The following is a 22775-nucleotide window of genomic DNA, read 5'->3' as shown; positions in this document are numbered from 1 at the left end:
ATGTTGGCAGATAGCCCGGAAGCATCACCGAAGAGCCTGAGGATGGCATTCACAGCCACAAAGTCAGATGCCGAAGGGTTAATGAAGAGAGCCGCATCGTCAGCATAGAAACTTGTACGGAGACGGGCCACCCTCGGTCTTAGAGGGGATAGGATTCCTTCCTCGGTGGCAAGAGAGAATAGCCGCTGCAAAGGCTCCATGGCGAGGATGAACAACAGAGGGGACAGAGAGTCCCCCTGCCTAAGACCGCGCCGATGTAGGAAAGGTGAACCCGGCAATCCATTCAGCAACACTCTTGACGACGACGAAGATAGAATCAAGGAAATCATGTCACGCCACCTCTGGCTAAAACCCATTGCCTCAAGAACCTCTAGGAGATATGCCCATCCCACCGAATCGAAGGCCTTGGCCACGTCCAGCTTGAGAAAAACCGTAGGGGTCTTCGCCACATGAGCCGCCTTAATGACATTCTTGACGTACAAGAAATTATCCTGAATTGCTCTACCTCTAATGAAGGCACTCTGGTTATTTGAGACAAGGTGATGGATCTCCGGGGCCAGCCGCGATGCTAACATCTTGCTAACAAGCTTGGGGACGCTATGCATCAAGCTCACGGATCTGAAATCCGCAGCATCTTGGGCATCAGCACGCTTAGGCAGCAAGACCAGGTTGGCAGTGTTTAACAAATTCCAGTTGTGGCCTCGAAGAGAGTGGACACAGTTCACCGACGCTAGCAGATCATCCTTAACTATGGCCCAACATTGCTTGAAAAAGTGCCAGTAAACCCATCTGGTCCAGGTGCCTTCTCCCCATGAACCTCTATGACCGCGGCCAGAAGCTCGTGTTCAGTAAAAGGACCATCTAGATGCCCCAGATCCATACGAGACAGGCCCAATCTTTCCCAATTCAGCTTCGCCGATCTCTCACAATGCACACCCATAATTCCTCTGAAACGTTGAAAGAGAATCTTGGCCTTCCCATCCTGGTCATGAACCTCTCCAGAACCCCCCATCAGCGTCGGGATGTGATTCTTACGTCGTCTCCCTGAAGCTCTTAGGTGAAAAAACCTCGTGCTAGCATCCCCGTCGCGGATATCAGTCAGTCTGGATTTCTGACGCCACCTTGCTCTGTCAACAGCCGCGATCCCTAACAGTTTGTCCTTAAGCATCTCCCGTAACTGCCTCTCACCAGTTGATAAAGATCTTTCTTCTTGAGCCAAATACAGGGATAAAATCACCTCGTTGGCCACACCCGACATAAAAATCGCCGCTTGTTCCACAGACGCAGAGCACGAGCCGTCCTGGAAAGCTTTGTATGCAACACCCGAACAGGGTCACCGGATTTGACCTCCTTAGCCCAGGCCGTGGAGACCACCTCTGAGAAGTCATGGCGCTGTATCCAATGGTTCTCGAATCTGAATGATTTGCAGTGAGAGCGACCCATTCTCTTCAGCACAATCGGGCAATGGTCAGAGATACTGGTGGATGCCGGCGACAACTGATAGTGGGGGAAGGCCGCATCCCAATCACCCGTTACCATAACCCTGTCAATCTTGGTGTGCGTCATATTTTCTCTTTCATTAGACCAGGTGAAATGCCTATCCAGCAGCGGGAAGTCGATCAGGTCCAACTCCTCAATGGCTGCTCTGAAACGGCCCATCATCCTCAGGTTCAGATTGCTATTGCTCTTATCCCGAGCCTTGGAGATCATGTTGAAGTCACCGAGAATCATCCATCGCGGCAGCATAAGGGACTTCACTCTTTTTATCTCGTCAATGAACCGAATCTTGTCAGCTTCCAACTGTGGCCCATATACCCCAGAGATTGACCAGGTGACCCCATCTACTCTGCACCTGATCGTGCCAGATACCGAATTCTCCCCAACAGCAAGAGGCATCGTGGAAAGTTCAAAGTCATTAGAGCAAGCCAACAGGACCCCTCCCCTGGAGCCATTAGCCGGCAGAACCAAGAAATTGTCACCAAACCTCGACCCCAACGTCTCGACCACCAGGCCCCTCGTCACATCACTCAATTTCGTCTCCTGCAGGCAAACAATGTTGCAGATAAGACTAGCAATGAAAATTTGCACTGCTCTTCTCTTTGCCGTGTTATTAAGCCCACGCACATTAATTCCAGCTCAATACATTAAGATCCATAAAACATATGGGCACTCTAACAAACTGAAAACAGCCTCTGAACCGCAGCCAACCACCATCTCAACAGGGATGAGCTAACAACCACAAACACCAGAGGGTTGAACACACGACAACTGACCACAAACATACCCACAACACCTAGAACATCAACGTCTGAAACAGGAAGCTGCACTAACATAGGAAAAGGCGGAAGAACACGGATACATCAACTGGGTTTCAGGCACGGAGAGCCTGCACCTGTCCCCCGCTGCCCCCTCCTCCAAACTGGCCCGATCCCACTGCCTCCAGCATGGACTTGATCGCCGCAATGAAATTATCGGGCAACGGCTTCTTGTACATATCTTTGTACCTCACCAGATCGGGTGCCGAAGCGGCAGTCGCCGGCGCATCCGTGGGCAGGATGCCACCCTTCTTCAGCAACACCAGCTGGACCTTGTCCATTGTTTACCACCCTGCCGTCGACTTGGCCGCGAGCCTGCCGCTGCTCCGCTTCGCGACACCCGTCACCGGCGCAGCCTCCTTCAAAACGCTGTTGCAGGGAGTTGGGAGCAGAGGAGAGGGGAGCGGGGATGTGCATGAGATGAGGAAGTGGGATAGCATGTCATCTTCTGCCGCAAAGACAGGCTCCTGGGCCCGCACAGAGCCATCCGCTCGCGGCCCACTCATCCCCGCATCCACGCCCGTCGCCTGCAGCCCAACATCCAGCCGGCCCAACTCCTGTGGACGGCCCCGCGGAGAGTGCGGCCCAAAAACATCTTCCAGCTCAGCGGGTCCTCCCTTGCCTCCCGTCAGCGGTCCATCCACAACACTTATGACCATCTCTGACCCCTCCCTCTCTGGGTCCACCACCGCAACAGTTGGCAGCCTTGCAGGGGAAAGGGCATGCACGTCGCTCGATTCCTGGGAGCCCCTCGTACTCCCTTCCTCAACGGTGTCCGCCTCTGTCATCACCCTTTTCTCCGCTCCATGCAAATGCACTAGCAGACCAGCCAGTTCATGGCATCCCAGACTTTCACGAGAAGAGGCTGGCAAATGCTCCGAAAGCCCCTCTGCGTCCCCCTCCCCATTCCTCTCATGGCCATCGGTCAGCCCTGCCCCCACCTGCGCCAACTGCCCCACCGGGGACTTGTCAGAACCGGCGAACGGATCGATCCCCGATGTCGAGGCACATATCACGCCCGCGTCGATGAGGGGCGGAGCTTGCACCGCTGGCGCCACCGCAGCCCCTTCACGCCGCCGGTAGAAACTGCCACCTCTCCTTCCAGGCGCCCCGCCACCGCCACCATTCTACCGCCCGCTTGCCTGATCCATTCCGATGCTGGCCTGCCGGTGACCTTCCCCATTGCCGTACGTGCACCTTCCACCTCCACCTCCACCTCCACTGTTTCCCCCCGATCAGGGAAGCGCAACCGTGAATGCGCCGACTGCCGTGGTGGGGGCGGGGGGAAGTCCCCATCTTCATAGCTTAGGAACCACCGATAGCCCCATCGAGCAGGCCAGGCCTCCACCATGCCCTCATCAGATGGTATCCCACTGATCCCACTGCTGCAGCTATCACCACTATCCGGGCGAGGCGACGGCGGACGGGAGAAATCCACCACATGATCCAGGTGGATGAGAACCGGATGAGCAAGCAACCCCACCTGCCCCTAGCGCGGCGGCGCCTCATCCATCATCCCGAGCTCCGGGAAATGCATGTCCGACGAGCCCGTCTCTCTAGGCTCCTCGAGCTGCAGCACTCCCCTGGTCTTCAACTTCTCCACCAAGTCCATCCACACACACAATCTGAAACATCCCGTATCCTCCTCACTCCTCACCTCATTACCGATCCCATCAATGAGCATAGATGGATCGAAGAGGGACGCCACGCTGCCGATGTCCCACGCATGCTCCGGCACCCCCTCAAGGCAAACCCTGACCTTGTACAACATCTTCACCGGCGACGCGCGACAAAAGCGCGACCAAGGGGCCACCATGAAAGTGACCCGCCCGAGCACCAGCGGGCCTTGACCGCCAAGAACTTGGTCCCGAACCGCTGCATCGTCGAAGATGAGCAGCAGTTCCCCTAGTGCTCGCAGCGAGACCTTGACCGCATCCTCTAGGATCCTGAAGCGGAGACCCAGCGCCCTCTTGACGTCCACCAGCTCGAACGGGAGAGGAGAGCCCACGACGACGGCCACCACAGGGCACCTGGATAGCCTCCTCTCCGCCTCCGCAAGCGCCGCCGTGCGCCGCGCCGTGGCAACGACCAGCCCACGCCGCGCCTCGGGGTCGCTCGCCGGGGCCTCCATCGGCGCGTGGACTACAGCACTTGGCGGCGGGCCGGGGGGAGGAGGTGGCAAAATGACCGTTGGAGCAGCACTCCCTTCCCTCCGCTCCACCGGCTTCTTCCCCGCTGCACCACACCACCTCGCCCGATGCCCAACCTCACCACAGAGAAGGCACCTCTCTCGGTTTGTGCAGCCCACGATGCGATGATTTGGCTCCAAGCACCTAAAACACTTTCCCCAGGCTTTCTTGAACATGAGCTCTTTGAAGCGGGATGGCCTCGGTAGTGCGGGGAGTTTATGTTCCTTCACCATCCATTTTACGCCGGTTTACAGGGGATCTTCTCGGCATTTTGGCCTTGCCTTCACGGGATGGGAGACTGCAGTTCACTGAGGTTACCAAGAATCCCCTAATCTTATACGAGGAACACTAATCAGCCTGCCTCTTCATGGAAATTCACACGCAGTTTCAGACCTTTTTTTTTACACTTGAGACTTTAATTCACTGGCCAAAAATTAAGAAGATGCACCTGGATGAAGTAGTTGTTCCTTCTGGCAAAAAAAGTCATATTACATCTCAGAATCAAAAAACAAAGAAAAATGATGTTAAGAGAACTAAACTAACCAGCTGAAAATATTAGGTCTGCAAAAAAAAAAAAGCTTAAAACATTAAACTCCACAATGAAGGGAACATCATTTCGAACTTCAATATAATTGAACAGCTAATCACAGAATGCTCTAAGCGCATATAATAGTGTATCATCATTTTAGTGTCCTTTGGGGATAATAGAAATGATTATGTAACTAAAAAATTTGGATTGTTTCAGAAATTGTTGATCAAATGCCTCTGAATGTTGAGTAATCACATCCCTCGGTTCATAGTTTACGTGATCTTGTAAATTTCGACCGATAGATAGGGTGATATTCAATAAATATTTTTGTATATATCTACAAATTTTAGCTATTTAGCTTCCAGAAGATTGATGTCTCTTACTATGTGGTCATCAGTTATTTTAATTACAAAACCCGTTGTACAACTATATACTGTTATGATAAGTCCAGATAGTAAAAAGGTGCAAAAATCCCCTGGTATCTCTATGTTTTTTATACATGCCCAAAGGTTCATGTTTTCTTTTTGATGATCCCAAAGGTTCATGTTAACCTGGTCTAGAGTAGTCATGCAAACAATCAAGCAACTCCTATTAATATCTGATGGGCGTATATAGACAACCAAATAGCCATATAGCTTTGCATCTGACATGCCCGATCAGTATTTTTACGGAGCAGTACCTCCGCTTTATTTATGTGCACCTAGGTTCTTAAATGTTTCCACCTATCATTACTTTCTTTTTTGCGACTCTTCCTTCTCAAGCTGGTCATAGTGGGGAGTAACTTAGACTAGTGTCATGCATATGACAGTAGTCTAAGTTACTACCTTCATAATGCAAAGTAACATGATAGTAGTGTCATAGATGGCTTCCTTTATTGGTTTGTAGACTCATCTTGTTTTGGGAAGCGCTATGTTACAGTAATATATTATGTTACCACATCTCATTAGATACTTGCTACATAAGCAAAAATTTATTGAAGTGCGTTATGTTACTAGCTAAGTTACTGCCACTATGACTAGCCACATTCTGCATCTATAAATATATGCATACACGCTTCTCTTTTTCAATCATGTGACACACAAGCCCAATCCTCTCTTGGCGAGTACACGTGAGTGTCCTTGCTGCCCAAGCGGAGGCCAAATATTGTTTTGCTTTGCTTCTTCAGAACTAGCGGCATCAAGAAGCATGTTAACAGTCTGAATGACCCACACCGTGTCTTGAGATAACCTGCCGTATGAATATTTATTCATTCCTGTCGTAGGTCCATAACCCACCGCTCCTGCATCGAGAAAATGCAAATATCAATAGCATAAGGAATACGAGATGCATAATTCACAAAAGGTACTGCCTTCAAAAGACGATGATTGACACTGACCCCAGCCAGCTCGGTGCAGACAGAACAAGGGAGAGGCCAGAACTTGTCAGCAACAGATGGGAACATGAAGAAAAGGAGATGGCGGGAGGTAAGATACGTTAGAATAAAACGCTAATGTAAGATCATAGACGACACACTGAGGTACGATATTTGTTAACAAGGTTCACTGATATGACTACATCCCCAGAGCATGACTATGGGCGCTCCTCCCTGTGACACCGTTACAATACCGCACCCCAGCCGCCCGGCGCCGGCACACGCCGCCGGCTCCTCCGCGTGCCCGTGTTATTATGTTGGCATAGGTTACATCGTGTGTCTACCCTCGCTATATAAGAGAGGCCTAGGATACAAGTGTCCTATTAGGACACGACTCCACATCCTATGTAAACACAATACAACTCCTAATCCAACTGCAACCTATCTTGTACACAATATTCGACACAACTCTAACAAACTTCACCTTGGCGAATATTCTCCACCACCTTGAATTCGTCTATGTGTCAAACTTCCATGTACATTGGACTTGAGCTTATCCCATGAGCATCACTGCTACTCCAAAGACTCCATGTGACTCCACCTGCAACTTGTAGTCCCTTATTTTCTTGACCACAGTCAACACTCGAGCAAAATTAAGTTCCTTGTTACTCTAGTTTGTGCTTCCAACTTCCAGAGTATCCGTCCAACGTCATCACACTGATCACTGACCTGCGTGAAAGTGAACAACTCACATATTGGGTGTCACACATAAGAGTTACCTGGACTCAACATCACCGCTCCTTTCTTGACCGCCTGTCTGAAACTTGAAGGTATTTCATCATTGCTTGTAGTCATCCCGAGTCAAATTCGCAGTTGTCTCACCCTTTTTCCCAGATAGTTTCTGGCATGTCCCACAGCTATAGCACTCCACCTCCTTCTGTCTTGTCATCCGCACTTTGTCATGTGCACCGAACACCACAGAATATACGGCCATGTACTCTCTCAGCTTTTGACAATTCCAGACTCTCCGTCACTTTCTCAGATTCTCCATGGTCAACTCCTGTCCATCTTCCGGTACCGATAGACCCAGTCACCAACTTGAATCTGGTACTCATCAACACTGCTTCAGCACCCTTTGCATAATTTTGTCTGACTACATGTCTACCATTAGTGCCTTGGTCTGTCTCTGTGTCCCGTGCTTACCGCACGCCTCGCCGCTATTACCGCGTTGAACCTCTGTTGTCCTGGTCGAGTCTCCCGGGTAGCTAGCCCACACTGACTCAACCCCCACTGCAGAGAACCATCGATCATCACCGACCGATGCCGAGTATCACGTCTCCATTAGACCACTGGTACCCAGTCCGATCCACGTGTCTCTCGCTATCCCACTGAAATAGGCTTTGACTCTCCGTTAACTTACGCCGTAGCCCCTCCATCAGCACAGAGTGTAGTCATCCATCAAACTCCAGCTCCACCTTCAACATGACTCCATGGTGGTTGTACGTGCCACCCTCCCGCGCCCTGTCGACTCCAAGCTCTCATGTGCACCGTCTTGAATCAACCATGCACAATAGTCTGTCGAAGCCGCACAAGCCCTCAAGCCTGCACCACGTGTTTCCACGCCCCAGAAGTCGGCCACCATCAGCATCACGCTCTTATGTCGTCGTCGCTGAAATCACCGCCGTCTTCTGCTTTGACCAACATATCCGTCGATCCGTCAGACAGTCCAGTCCGACCCAGCCGAAATTATCCGACTGCAACCATGCTCCACCCTGCGTCATGTTCGCCCGCACATCCGTGCATTGCTTTGACGTCCTGTATATGCATGATCCCCTATGACACCTCCAGGCTCCTCCAAACCTTATGCACGTGTCACCAACCTGCAAACCTCCGGGTAAAACCACCTGTGCAATTAGCAATGCAACCCCCCCAAAAAAGTTACTTCCATGGTGTCTTCGGTGGCTGCACCATGCATGCCTCCACAAGTCCCATCGCTCTTTTGTATTCCATTGTTGTCCATGACACGTATATACCACACGTTGCAGATTCTTTTTCTTTTCGGAAATGTTAACGCCCACACATACGGCGTTTGCACATCGCCCACACGCCTCCACCACCACTCATTTTGCCACGTATGAATAGATGACATCAGCAGGATTTTTTTGGGTTTTTGGCTTAAAAATGTTGTATCTCCTAAATAAAAAAGCGAACTAAAAATCCGTTTTCATCATTAAATCCGTCTCGACGAGATCTTCAAAAGTAGACCCCATATTGATATGTTTCGACGAATTTTTTTTTGCCAGAAGTTGCCACGATGTTTACACTGCAGTTGCCATATGGCTTAAACTAAAGTTGCCATGTGACAATTTTAGTTTGTAGATCATGACAATTTTAGTATTTTGATGATGGCAACTCCAGTACTTTGATCATGAAAATTATTTTTTGTATGAACCATGGCAATTTTACGTGCATGTATCATGGCAATTTTAGTTTATGGTTCATGGCAAGTCTAGTTTCTTAATTTCCCGTTTTATAAATGTCAAAATTTACTTTTAAATGTAGAAGAAAATAGCTGAAACATATCATGGCAACTTCAGTGTAAACATCATGGCAATTCATATGCAATAGACATGGCAATTTTTAATCCAAAAATAATTCATCAAAACATATCAACATGGAATCTAGTTTCGAAGATCTCATCGCGAGGGATTTAATGGTGAAAACGGATTTTCAATCGGATTTTTCGTTTAAGAGATAAAACATTTTAAAAACTGAAAATCTAAAAAAATTCCTGCATGCATGCATGCGATGAGATGGCAGTCTGTTTACATTAGAGACGTGTGGTGCGTCTCCCTTCGCACCACACGTGTGGCAGTTAGCGTGACCCTTTCTTTTTCTCTTCACAAATCTCGTGTCGCTACTCGCTAGCACTTTGACCGCCTTCACGCGCGCGTACGCTGCCTCTGCCTGCAACCAATCCCGCCTGGCCACGCACCAGCGCCCCTCCCGGGCCTTAGCGCCTCGCCACCATGGGCCTTGCCCAAGCCTCTAGCTCCTGCACAGCCGGGCTGCTGCTACCGCTGGGCCTCTGCCTCGAGCCGCGATTGCTCAGCCGCGAGCCACGCGGCGCATCACTGCCCTAGCTCTTTGCCGCTCCATGCATTACGCCGCCGCCTTGCGATCCGATCTGTTGCACGCCTTGCTGCGATGCCCCGCACGTCCGATCGAGTTGCTTGCTGCCGCCGCTGTACGCGGACTCTCGCTGCTCCCGCCTGCGTGCCTTGGCCGCTGCCTAGCCATGCAACTTCGATCATGTTGAGAACCCCGCGCTGTCTGCTTGCTCGCGTGCCACTTCCGATTGCTTTTACGCGACGATTTTTACGCCCATCGAAAACTCTTCCGACCACCCGCGTACAGGGAACCACGGCCAAGTTATCAGACGCCTTAGCTTCGTCGCCCTCCTCTAGATCAACGAATCCGCAATGTCCCCGTAACCTTGCTCATGATACCATTTGTTAGAATAAAACGCTAATGCAAGATCATAGACGACACACTGAGGCACGAAATTTGTTAACGAGGTTCACCGATATGGCTACATCCCCGATGCATGACTACGGGCGCTCCTCCCCGTGACACCGTCACAATACCGCACCCCAGTCGCCCGGGCGCCGGCACACGCCGCCGGCTCCCCCGCGTGCCCGTGCTATTATGTTGACATAGGTTATATCGTGTGTCTACCCTCGCTATATAAGAGAGGCCTAGGATACAAGTGTCCTATTAGGACACGACTCCACATCCTATGTAAACACAATACAACTCCTAGTCCAACTGTAACCTACCTTGTACACAATATTCGACACAACTCTAACAAGATATGTAGATATCACAAGCCACCATAAGGAGAAGAAGTAATGTGTAAACCATAGACACATCGCGCCGCCTGCGTCGGGATCGGACGCTTCCATCCACTAAACCTAAATAAAAAGTAGTCCAAGGAAATTAATGGCAACTTCATGGGGACAGGGAGGTTTTGTTCCCTTACCATCTATTTTCCGTCAGTTTTCAGGAGATCTCAGCATTTTTGGGCCATGCCTTCTAGAGGAGCATGACTGCTGCATTTCATCGAGATTTTCTAGAATCTCCAGATCCTAAGACGGGGAACACTAAGAGCAACTCCAACATGCCGACTCATTTCGTCCGCCTGTGTTCGTTTGGATTGGCGTGGACAGAAAAGTCGGCCCAACGGGCCAGTCCAAACGGACGCACGTCTGCTTTTCGTCCGCCTGCCGACCCATTCCCGGCCCATTTTTAAGCCGGATTTGCGTCGGCGTGGACACGAGATGGACGCGCGCGCCCCCTACTCCTCCCACTAGCTCATTGGTCGGTGGCACATTTGCCATCCTCTTCCATTTCAACAGCAAACACTCGCCCGCCTCCTTTGTCACCAACGCCGTCGCCCATTTTTCTGGTGCCTCTGCCAGCTGCCCGGTGCCGCAACATCCCCCCTACAACGCCGCCACCTCCCACGTCACCGCCAACGCCGTCTTGCCGCCGGGGATCCGAAAGTTTCCCACCCCCACTCCCTAACACAGCCGCGACCGAGAAGCCGCCTCGCCGCCCCGGCCAGCACCTACGTCCTGACACCAGCACGCTCGTCAGAAGCCGCCAGGGCAGCTAGCTGGTCCAACGGTGGTGCGACTCCGATCCCTTCGCCGGACGGCTCCTTCATCGATGCCCGCAAGCTATTCGACAATTTGCCAAGGTACAAAATGGACTCTACCGACGAGTTCTTTTTTCACAATTTCCTTTGCGACTCCTACGATTCCTTGTTCGATAATGAGGAGGAGATCTTGGCTGCCGTGTTGGTCCATCTCCACCTCAATAGCAAGCGGCCGTTGTTTCGTGGCTCCATTGCGGGGCACCTTCCGGCGTTGAATCGCAACCGAGAGAGCTGGCATTTCCTTCTTTGAAAGGACTACTTTGACACAACGAACCCTTTTTTCAAACATCAGAAATTCCACCGCCGTTTTCGTATGAGTAGGCATCTTTTCAACATTATTAGAGAGGGGGTGGTCGGCTACGATGACTATTTCGAGTGCAAAGAGGATGCCCTTGGAAAGATTGGCTTCTCCTCTTATCAAAAATGTACTGTAGCCATCCGAATGCTTGCATACGGAGCGCCCGATGATCACATTGAGGAGTATGTCTGTATGAGCGAGTCTACATGCCTAGACTCCATGTACAAGTTCTGCAAGGTTGTTATTGTTGTGTTTGTCCCTGAGTACTTGAGAGAGCCGACTGCTCAAGATACAACCCGCTTGTTGGCGATGAATGCTAGCAGGGGATTCTCAGGGATGCTTGACAGCATAGACTGCATGCACTGGGAGTGGAAGAACTACCCTTCTGTTTGGCAAGGGCAATATAAGGGCCATGTCAGGGTTTGCACTGTCATACTTGAGGCCGCCGCATCTCAAGATCTCTAGATCTGGCACTCTTTCTTTGGCATGGCCGGGTCACACAATGATATCAACGTGCTTCAGCGCTCGCCGGTGTTTGCTAGGCTTGCCGAAGGCAACAGCCCACCGGTTAATGTTACCATCAATGACCACAACTACGACAAAGGATACTACTTGGGTGACGGTATATATCCTCAGTGGACCACTATTGTGAAGACAATCCCCAACCCCGTTGGAGAGAAGAGGAAAAGATTTGCCCAAGAGAAAGAGAGTTCTAGGAAGGACGTCGAGCGCGCCTTTGGTGTTTTGCAATCTCGATGGGGCATCATTTGGTATCCTGCTAAGACTTGGAGCACGAAGAAACTATGGGAGGTGATGACTGCTTCTGTGATCATGCACAATATAATCGTAGAAGATGAGCGCCTGGAACGTCTCTACGATCAAGGGTTTAAGTTTCAGGGTGAGAATGTTGTGCCTGAGTATGGAGGAGTGGCAACATTTGAACAGTTCATCCAATTTCATCATGACATGCGTGATTAGGAAACTCACATGCAACTGCAAAATGATTTGGTTGAGTATATGTGGGCTCATGTTGACAACCAATAGATGTATCTTTTTTATTCTGCTTGCAAAACTATGTGAGACTATTTTATTTTTATTCACATTGTAAAACTATGCTATTTATTTGGTTGAAACTATGCTATTTTTTGGTTGTGGACTATATGTTTGCTCACAACGTTGTGTAAAACTATGCAAAATTTGTGCTATTTGTTGAAAAAGGACTGCCAGCCGACCACGCCGGCATATATGGGTCGGCACATTGGGCGCACTGCTGACCCAAATCTCAAACAAGGCGGACGCTGAGCGGGCGACCGACCCAAACGGACAAAAGCGGACTTATTCGCCATCCATTTGGGTCGGCACATTGGAGTTTCTCTAACTGGCCGACATCTTCCTGGAAAGTTGAACGTAGTTTCAAACGTTTTTCTTACACCCGAGACTTTTCTTTAGTAGCCTGGGTAGATATATTGTAATACGTGCCTTTTTCTTCACTACAAAAAAATAGGAAAATGCGACTGGACAAATTAGTATTGTCTTTTGCCAAAAAATAATAATTCTATGTATATTAGAACTGTGTCAGCATCAACTCAGTGCCAAGTTCTCTCAACTTCGAGTCTTTTTTTTTTGTTTGCATGTTTTGGAGCTTTTGCCAAAAACATTTATTTCATCCAGGTAAGATTGGTTGAACCCCCTGGGACAAGGCAAAAATGATCACCAAGATAACTTCATGGTCGTGCAAACCAGGCAATCCCTCAATGAAATCCATACTAATCATAGCCTAGGGTTGAGTGGGAACAAGAAGGTGTTGCAAAAGTTGAGACGACTTGACATATTATGCTTTAGTCTTTTTTGGCAAATCCCACACGATGTCACATAGTGTTGCACGGTTTGCTTGAGCTATGGCTAGATAAAGAATTGCTCAAGATTTGTATGCCATCTTGCAAAGACGATATAACTACTTGCGAGGCAATTCCTCTTTGGCAACTCTACAAATGGTATATGATATATTTTCACCACAAACAACATTGTACGAATATACATATATTATGCTAGTCTGCTAACGTTGGTCGGTCTATTCTGCTAACATTAACATCATAATATTCTGCTAACACTTTCGAACTGCATGCTCAACGCAAATGCACTGGATTTCAAAGCAAGTGAACTGCAATGCTGAAAGAGGAGAACTGCTTGTTCGCAGAAAAATTGCACAAGTCTTTTAGTACTATTGTCGACCAAATTTTTTAACGGTTTGTTAGAACGAGGCATATGATATACAGTTAGAAAGCTATGAATTAGGCGCAACTTTTTCATATTGAACACTTCTTGAAATTATTTACGATTTAAGAGTAATTTCAAAAATGAGACTGCTCCCAATGAGTGGAAGCGAGTGTATTTTCACGATATTTTCATTTTTTTATCAGAATGATGCAAATGGTATGCTGTTGGAAAGACATCGACGAGCCACACCCTTTTCACGTAGAACACCCTTTTTAATTTCTTACGGTTTAAGAGCGAGTTCGAATTTACTGAAACACGGACACTGATTTTTCGCAGACCCAAAATCGACGAAGGACCTGCATCAGACGAAAACCGCACTGCAATGTTGAAGAAGCGGGCCTTACGTGGTTGTTTCAGTATTGTTTTCACTGTAATTTTTGAACCATTTGTCGAAATGAGGTGTGTGATACGCCGTTGGAAAGCTACGGAATAGACGCAACTTATTCACGTATAACACTTTTGATTTTTTTCTATTTTTATATGAATTTCGAATACGATGTGGTGCGCGTCAAGTCAGAGCGGGCGTATTTTCGCGATTATTTGAACTGCTTGTCGGAATGATGCAAATGACACACAATTGGAAACATATCGACGAGGCACAATTTTTTCATGTAGAATAGTCTCTCTAATCCTCACGGTTTACGAGCCAGTTGTTGACACCCGATTTTGGCACGATACAAAACGCAATGAATATGGCCTCAAATGAAAAAGTTCTCAAAGCGAGAAAGTTTCGTATCATCAAAAGGATAAACTTTGATATTTGGGTCATAGCCATCCGATCTCATCTCTAAGGTCGAAGTTGTGTTTGAAGTACTGAGATTTTATATCCAGAACACTTTTCGGCTGATTATGTTGGGGAACGTAGTAATTTCAAAAAAATTCCTACGCACACGCAAGATCATGGTGATGCATAGCAACAAGAGGGGAGAGTGTTGTCTATGTACCCTCGTAGACCGAAAGCGGAAGCGTTATATCAACGCGGTTGATGTAGTCGTACGTCTTCACGGCCCAACCGATCAAGCACCGAAACTATGACACCTCCGAGTTTTAGCACACGTTCAGCTCTATGACGATCCCCGGATTCCGATCCAGCAAAGTGTCGGGGAAGAGTTTCGTCAGCACGATGGCGTGGTGACGATCTTGATGTTCTACCGTCGCAGGGCTTCGCCTAAGCACCGCTACAATATTATCGAGGATTATGGTGGAAGGGGGCACCGCACACGGCTAAGAAAACGATCACGTGGATCCACTTGTGTGTCTAGGGGTGCCCCCTGCCCCCGTATATAAAGGATCAAGGGGAGGAGGCCGGCCGTCCCTATGGCGCGCCAAGGAGGAGTCCTCCTCCTAGTAGGAGTAGGACTCCTACTAGGAGGGGGAAGGAAGTGGGGACGGAGAAGGAAAGGGGGGCGCCGCCCCCCTCTCCTAGTCCAATTCGGACCAGGGGAGGAGGCGCGCGGCCCACCCTGACTGCCCTTCTCTCTCTCCACTAAGGCCCATATGGCCCATTACTTCTTCCGGGGGGTTCCGGTAACTCTCGGGTACTCCGGTTTTCTCCGAAATCACCCGGAACACTTCCGGTGTCCGAATATAGTCGTCCAATATATCAATCTTTATGTCTAGACCATTTCGAGACTCCTCATCATGTCCGTGATCACATCCGGGACTCCGAACTAACTTCGGTACATCAAAACCAATAAACTCATAATATAACTATCATCGAAACCTTAAGCATGCGGACCCTACGGGTTCGAGAACAATGTAGACATGACCGAGACACGTCTCCGGTCAATAACCAATAGCGGAACCTGGATGCTCATATTGGCTCCTACATATTCTACGAAGATCTTTTATCGGTCAAACCGCATAACAACATACGTTGTTCCCTTTGTCATCGATATGTTACTTGCCCGAGATTCGATCGTCGGTATCTCAATACCTAGTTCAATCTCGTTACCGGCAAGTCTTTTTACTCATTCCGTAATATATCATCTCGCAACTAACTCATTAGTTGCATTGCTTGCAAGGCTTATGTGATGTGTATTACCGAGAGGGCACAAAGATACCTCTCCGACGATCGGAGTGACAAATCCTAATCTCGAAATACGCCAACCCAACATTTACCTTTGGAGACACCTGTAGAGCTCCTTTATAATCACCCAGTTACGTTGTGACGTTTGGTAGTACACAAAGTGTTCCTCTGGCAAACGGGAGTTGCATAATCTCATAGTCAAAGGAACTTGTATAAGTCATGAAGAAAGCAATAGCAACATACTAAATGATCGGGTGCTAAGCTAATGGAATGGGTCATGTCAATCACATTATTCTCCTAATAATGTGATCCCGTTAATCAAATGACAACACATGTCTAATGTTAGGAAACATAACCATCTTTGATTAACGAGCTAGTCAAGTAGAGGCATACTAGTGACGTTTTAGTTTGTCTATGTATTCACACAAGTATTATGTTTCCGGATAATACAATTATAGCATGAATAATAAACATTTATCATGATATAAGGAAATAAAATAATAACATTATTATTGCCTCTAGGGCATATTTCCTTCAGTCTCCCACTTGCACTAGAGTCAATAATCTAGATTACACAGTAATGATTCTAACACCCATGGAGCTATGGTGCTAATCATGTTTTGCTCGTGGAAGAGGCGTAGTCATCGGGTCTGCAACATTCAGATCCGTATGTATCTTGCAAATCTCTATGTCTCCCACCTGGACTAGATCCCGGATGAATTGAAGCGTCTCTTGATGTGCTTTGTTCTCTTGTGAAATCTGGATTCCTTTGCCAAGGCAATTGCACCAGTATTGTCACAAAAGATTTTCATTGGACCCGATGCACTAGGTATGACACCTAGATCGGATATGAACTCCTTCATCCTGACTCCTTCGTTTGCTGCTTCCGAAGCAGCTATGTACTCCGCTTCATATGTAGATCCCGCCACAACGCTTTGTTTAGAACTACACCAACTGATAGCTCCACCAATTAATGTAAACACGTATCCAGTTTGCGATTTAGAATCGTCTGGATCAGTGTCAAAGCTTGCATCAACGTAACCATTTACTATGAGCTCTTTGTCACCTCCATATATGAGAAACATATCCTTAGTCCTTTTCAGGTATTTCAGGATGTTCTTGACCGCTGTCCAGTGATCCACTCCTGGATTACTTTGGTACCTCCCTGCTAGACTTATAGCAAGACACACATCAGGTCTGGTACACAGCATTGCATACATGATAGAGCCTACAGCTGAAGCATAGGGAACATCTTTCATTTTCTCTCTATCTTCTGCATTGGTCGGGCATTGAGTCTTACTCAATTTCACACCTTGTAACACAGGCAAAAATCCTTTCTTTGCTTGATCCATTTTGAACTTCTTCGAAATTTTTTCAAGGTATGTGCTTTGTGAAAGTCCAATTAAGCATCTTGATCTATCTCTATAGATCTTAATGCCTAATATGTAAGCAGCTACACCGAGGTCTTTCATTGAAAAACTCTTATTCAAGTATCCCTTTATGCTATCCAGAAATTCTATATCATTTCCGATTAGTAATATGTCATCTACATATAATATCAGAAATGCTACAGAGCTCCCACTCACTTTCTTGTAAATACAGGCTTCTCCAAAAGTCTGTACAAAACCAAATGCTTTGATCACACTATCAAAGCGTTTATTCCAACTCCGAGATGCTTGCACCAGTCCATAAATGGATCGCTAGAGCTTGCACACTTTGTTAGCTCCCTTTGGATCGACAAAACCTTCCAGTTGCATCATATACAACTCTTCTTCCAGAAATCCATTCAGGAATGCAGTTTTGACATCCATCTGCCAAATTTCATAATCATAAAATGCGGCAATTGCTAACATGATTCAGACAGACTTAAGCATCGCTACGGGTGAGAAGGTCTCATCATAGTCAATCCCTTGAACTTGTCGAAAACCTTTTGCGACAAGTCGAGCTTTGTAGACAGTAACATTACCGTCGGTGTCAATCTTCTTCTTGATGATCCATTTATTCTCAATTGCTTGCCGATCATTGGGCAAGTCAACCAAAGTCCATACTTTGTTTTCATACATGGATCCCATCTCAGATTTCATGGCTTCGAGCCATTTTGCGGAATCTGGGCTCACCATCGCTTCTTCATAGTTCGCAGGTTCATCATGATCTAGTAGCATGACTTCCAGAACAGGATTACCGTACCACTCTGGTGCGGATCTTACTCTGGTTGATCTACGAGGTTCAGTAGTAACTTGTTCTGAAGTTTCATGATCATTATCATTGGCTTCCTCACTAATTGGTGTAGGTGTCACAGAAACATGTTTCTGCGATGTACTACTTTCCAATAAGGGAGCAGGTACAGTTACCTCATCAAGTTCTACTTTCCTCCCACTCACTTCTTTTGAGAGAAACTCCTTCTCTAGAAAGGATCCGTTCTTAGCGACAAATGTCTTGCCTTCGGATCTGTGATAGAAGGTGTACCCAACAGTCTCTTTTGGGTATCCTATGAAGACACATTTCTCTGATTTGGGTTCGAGCTTATCAGGTTGAAGTTTCTTCACATAAGCATCGCAGCCCCAAACTTTTAGAAACGACAACTTTGGTTTCTTGCCAAACCACAGTTCATAAGGCGTCGTCTCAACGGATTTTGATGGTGAATGCGGTTGTCTCTAGAGCATAACCCCAAAACGATAGCGGTAAATCTATAAGAGACATCATAGATCGCACCATATCAAGTAAAGTACGATTACGACGTTCGGACACACCATTACGCTGTGGTGTTCCGGGTGGCGTGAGTTGCGAAACTATTCCGCATTGTTTGAAATGTAGATCAAACTCATAACTCAAATATTCTCCTCCACGATCAGATCATAGAAACTTTATTTTCTTGTTACGATGATTTTCAACTTCACTCTGAAATTCTTTGAACTTTTCAAATGTTTCAGAATTATGTTTCATTAAGTAGATATACCCATATCTGCTTAAATCATCTGTGAAGGTGAGAAAATAACGATATCCGCCACGAGCTTCAACATTCATTGGACCACATACATCTGTATGTATGATTTCCAACAAATCCGTTGCTCTCTCCATAGTACCGGAGAATGTTGTTTTAGTCATCTTGCCCATGAGGCACGGTTTGCAAGTACCAAGTGATTCATAATCAAGTGGTTCCAAAAGTCCATCAGTATGGAGTTTCTTCATGCGTTTTACACCGATATGACCTAAACGGCAGTGCCACAAATAAGTTGCACTATCATTATCAACTCTGCATCTTTTGGCTTCAACATTATGAATATGTGTATCACTACTATCGATATTCATCAAAAATAGACCACTCTTTAAGGGTGCATGACCATAAAAGATATTACTCATATAAATAGAACAACCATTATTCTCTGATTTAAATGAATAACCGTCTCGCATCAAACAAGATCCAGATATAATGTTCATGCTCAACGCTGGCACCAAATAACAATTATTTAGGTCTAATACTAATCCCGATGGTAGATGTAGAGGTAGCGTGCCGACCGCTATCACATCGACTTTGGAACCATTTCCCATGCGCATCGTCACCTCGTCCTTCGCCAGTGTTCGCTTAATCCGTAGTCCCTGTTTCGAGTTGCAAATATTAGCAACAGAACCAGTATCAAATACCCAGGTGCTACTGCGAGCTCTAGTAAGGTACACATCAATAACATGTATATCACATATACCTTTGTTCACCTTGCCATCCTTCTTATCCGCCAAATACTTCGGGCAGTTCCGCTTCCAGTGACCAGTCTGCTTGAAGTAGAAGCACTCAGTTTCAGGCTTAGGTCCAGATTTGGGTTTCTTCTCTTGAGCAGCAACTTGTTTGCTGTTCTTTTTGAAGTTCCCCTTCTTCTTCTTCTTCCCTTTGCCCTTCTTCTTGAAACCAGTGGTCTTGTTGACCATCAACACTTGATGCTCCTTTTTGATTTCTACCTCCGCAGCTTTTAGCATTGCGAAGAGCTCGCGAATAGTCTTATTCATCCCTTGCATATTATAGTTCATCACGAAGCTCTTGTAGCTAGGTGGCAGTGATTGGAAAATTCTGTCAATGACGCAATCATCTGGAAGATTAACTCCCAATTCAATCAAGTGATTATTATACCCAGACATTTTGAGTATATGCTCACTGACAGAACTGTTCTCCTCCATCTTGCAGCTATAGAATTTATTGGAGACTTCATATCTCTCAATCCGGGCATTTGCTTGAAATATTAACTTCAACTCCTGGAACATCTCATATGCTCCATGACGTTCAAAACGTCGTTGAAGTCTCGATTCTAAGCCGTAAAGCATGGCACACTGAACTATCGAGTATTCATCAGCTTTGCTCTGCCAGACGTTCATAACATCTGGTGTTGCTCCAGCAGCAGGCCTGACACCCAGCGGTGCTTCCAGGACGTAATTCTTCTGCGCAGCAATGAGGATAATCCTCAAGTTACGGACCCAGTCCGTGTAATTGCCACCATCATCTTTCAACTTTGCTTTCTCAAGGAACGCATTAAAATTCAACGGAACAACAGCACGGGCCATCTATCTACAATCAAACATAAACAAGCAAGATACCATCAGGTACTAAGTTCATGATAAATTTAAGTTCAATTAATCATATTACTTAAGAACTCCCACTTAGAAAGACATCCCTCTAATCTTCTAAGTGATTACGTGACCCAAATCAACTAAACCATAACCGATCATCACATGAAATGGAGTAGTTTTCAATGGTGAACATCGCTATGTTGATCATATCTACTATATGATTCACGCTCGACCTTTCGGTCTCAGTGTTCCGAGGCCATATCTGCAGATGCTAGGCTCGTCAAATTTAACCTGAGTATTCTGCGTGTGCAAAACTGGCTTGCACCCGTTGTAGATGGACGTAGAGCTTATCACACCCGATCATCACGTGGTGTCTGGGCACGACGAACTTTGGCAACGGTGCATACTCAGGGAGAACACTTTTATCTTGAAATTTAGTGAGAGATCATCTTATAATGCTACCGTCAATCAAAGCAAGATAAGATGCATAAAAGATAAACATCACATGCAATCAATATAACTGATATGATATGGTCATCATCATCTTGTGCTTGTGATCTCCATCTCCGAAGCATCGTCATGATCACCATCGTCACCGGCGCGACACCTTGATCACCATCATAGCATCATTGTCGTCTCGCCAATCTTATGCTTCCACGACTATCGCTACCGCTTAGTGATAAAGTAAAGCATTACAGCGCAATTGCATTGCATACAATAAAGCGACAACCATATGGCTCCTGCCAGTTGCCGACAACTTGGTTACAAAACATGATCATCTCATACAATAAAATTTTAGCATCATGTCTTGACCATATCACATCACAACATGCCCTGCAAAAACAAGTTAGACGTCATATACTTTGTTGTTGCAAGTTTTATGTGGCTTCTATGGGCTTAAGAAAGAACTAATCTTACCTACGCATCAAAAACCACAACGATAGTTTGTCAAGTTGGTGCTGTTTTAACCTTCGCAAGGACCGGGCGTAGCCACACTCGGTTCAACTAAAGTTGGAGAAACTGACACCCGCCAGCCACCTGTGTGCAAAGCACGTCGGTAGAACCAGTCTCGCGTAAGCGTACGCGTAATGTCGGTCCGGGACGCTTCATCCAACAATACCGCCAAACCAAAGTATGACATGCTGGTAAGCAGTATAACTTATATCGCCCACAACTCACTTGTGTTCTACTCGTGCATATAACATCAACACATAAAACCTAGGCTCTGATACCACTTGTTGGGGAACGTAGTAATTTCAAAAAAATTCCTACGCACACGCAAGATCATGGTGATGCATAGCAACGAGAGGGGAGAGTGTTGTCTACGTACCCTCGTAGACCGAAAGCGGAAGCGTTATATCAACGCGGTTGATGTAGTCATACGTCTTCATGGCCCGACCGATCAAGCACCGAAACTACGGCACCTCCGAGTTTTAGCACACGTTCAGCTCGATGACGATCCCCGGACTCCGATCCAACAAAGTGTCGGGGAAGATTTCCGTCACCACGACGGCGTGGTGAAGATATTGATGTTCTACCATCGCAGGGCTTCGCCTAAGCATCGCTACAATATTATAGAGGATTATGGTGGAAGGGGGCACCGCACACGGCTAAGAAAATGATCACGTGGATCCACTTGTGTGTCTAGGGGTGCCCCCTGCCCCCGTATATAAAGGAGCAAGGGGAGGAGGCCGGCCGGCCCTATGGCGCGCCAAGGAGGAGTCCTCCTCCTAGTAGGAGTAGGACTCCTACTAGGAGGGGGAAGGAAGTGGGGAGGGAGAAGGAAAGGGGGGCGCCGCCCCCCTCTCCTAGTCCAATTCGGACCAGGGGGGAAGGAGGCACGTGGCCCACCCTGGCTGCCCTTCTCTCACTCCACTAAGGCGCATATGGCCTATTACTTCTCCCGGGGGGGTTTCGTTAACCCTCCGGTACTCCGGTTTTCTCCGAAATCACCCGGAACACTTCCGGTGTCCAAATTGTTGGGGAACGTAGTAATTTCAAAAAAATTCCTACGCACACGCAAGATCATGGTGATGCATAGCAACGAGAGGGGAGAGTGTTGTCTACGTACCCTCGTAGACCGCAACGGAAGCGTTGACGCAACATAGAGGAAGTAATCGTACATCTTCCCGATCCGACCGATCCAAGCACCGTTACTCCGGCACCTCCGAGTTCTTAGCACACATACAGCTCGATGACGCTCCCCGGGCTCCGATCCAGCAAAGCTTCAGGGATGAGTTCCGTCAGCACAACGGCGTGGTGACGATGATGATGTTCTACCGACGTAGGGCTTCGCCTAAGCACTACAACGATATGATCGAGGTGGAATATGGTGGCAGGGGCACCGCACACGGTTAAGGAACGATCACGTGGATCAACTTGTGTGTTCTAGGGTGCCCCCCTGCCCCTGTATATAAAGGAGCAAGGGGGAGGCCGGCCGGCCCTATGGGGCGCGCCAAGGGGAGGGGAGTCCTCCTCCAAGTGGGAGTAGGACTCCCCTTTCCTACTCCAAC

Source organism: Triticum dicoccoides, chromosome 5A (assembly GCF_002162155.2).
Source record: "Triticum dicoccoides isolate Atlit2015 ecotype Zavitan chromosome 5A, WEW_v2.0, whole genome shotgun sequence".
In the NCBI taxonomy this organism is placed as follows: Eukaryota; Viridiplantae; Streptophyta; class Magnoliopsida; order Poales; family Poaceae; genus Triticum; species Triticum dicoccoides.
The sequence above is the reverse complement of the archived record's forward strand: the minus strand, read 5'-3'. Positions refer to the sequence as shown.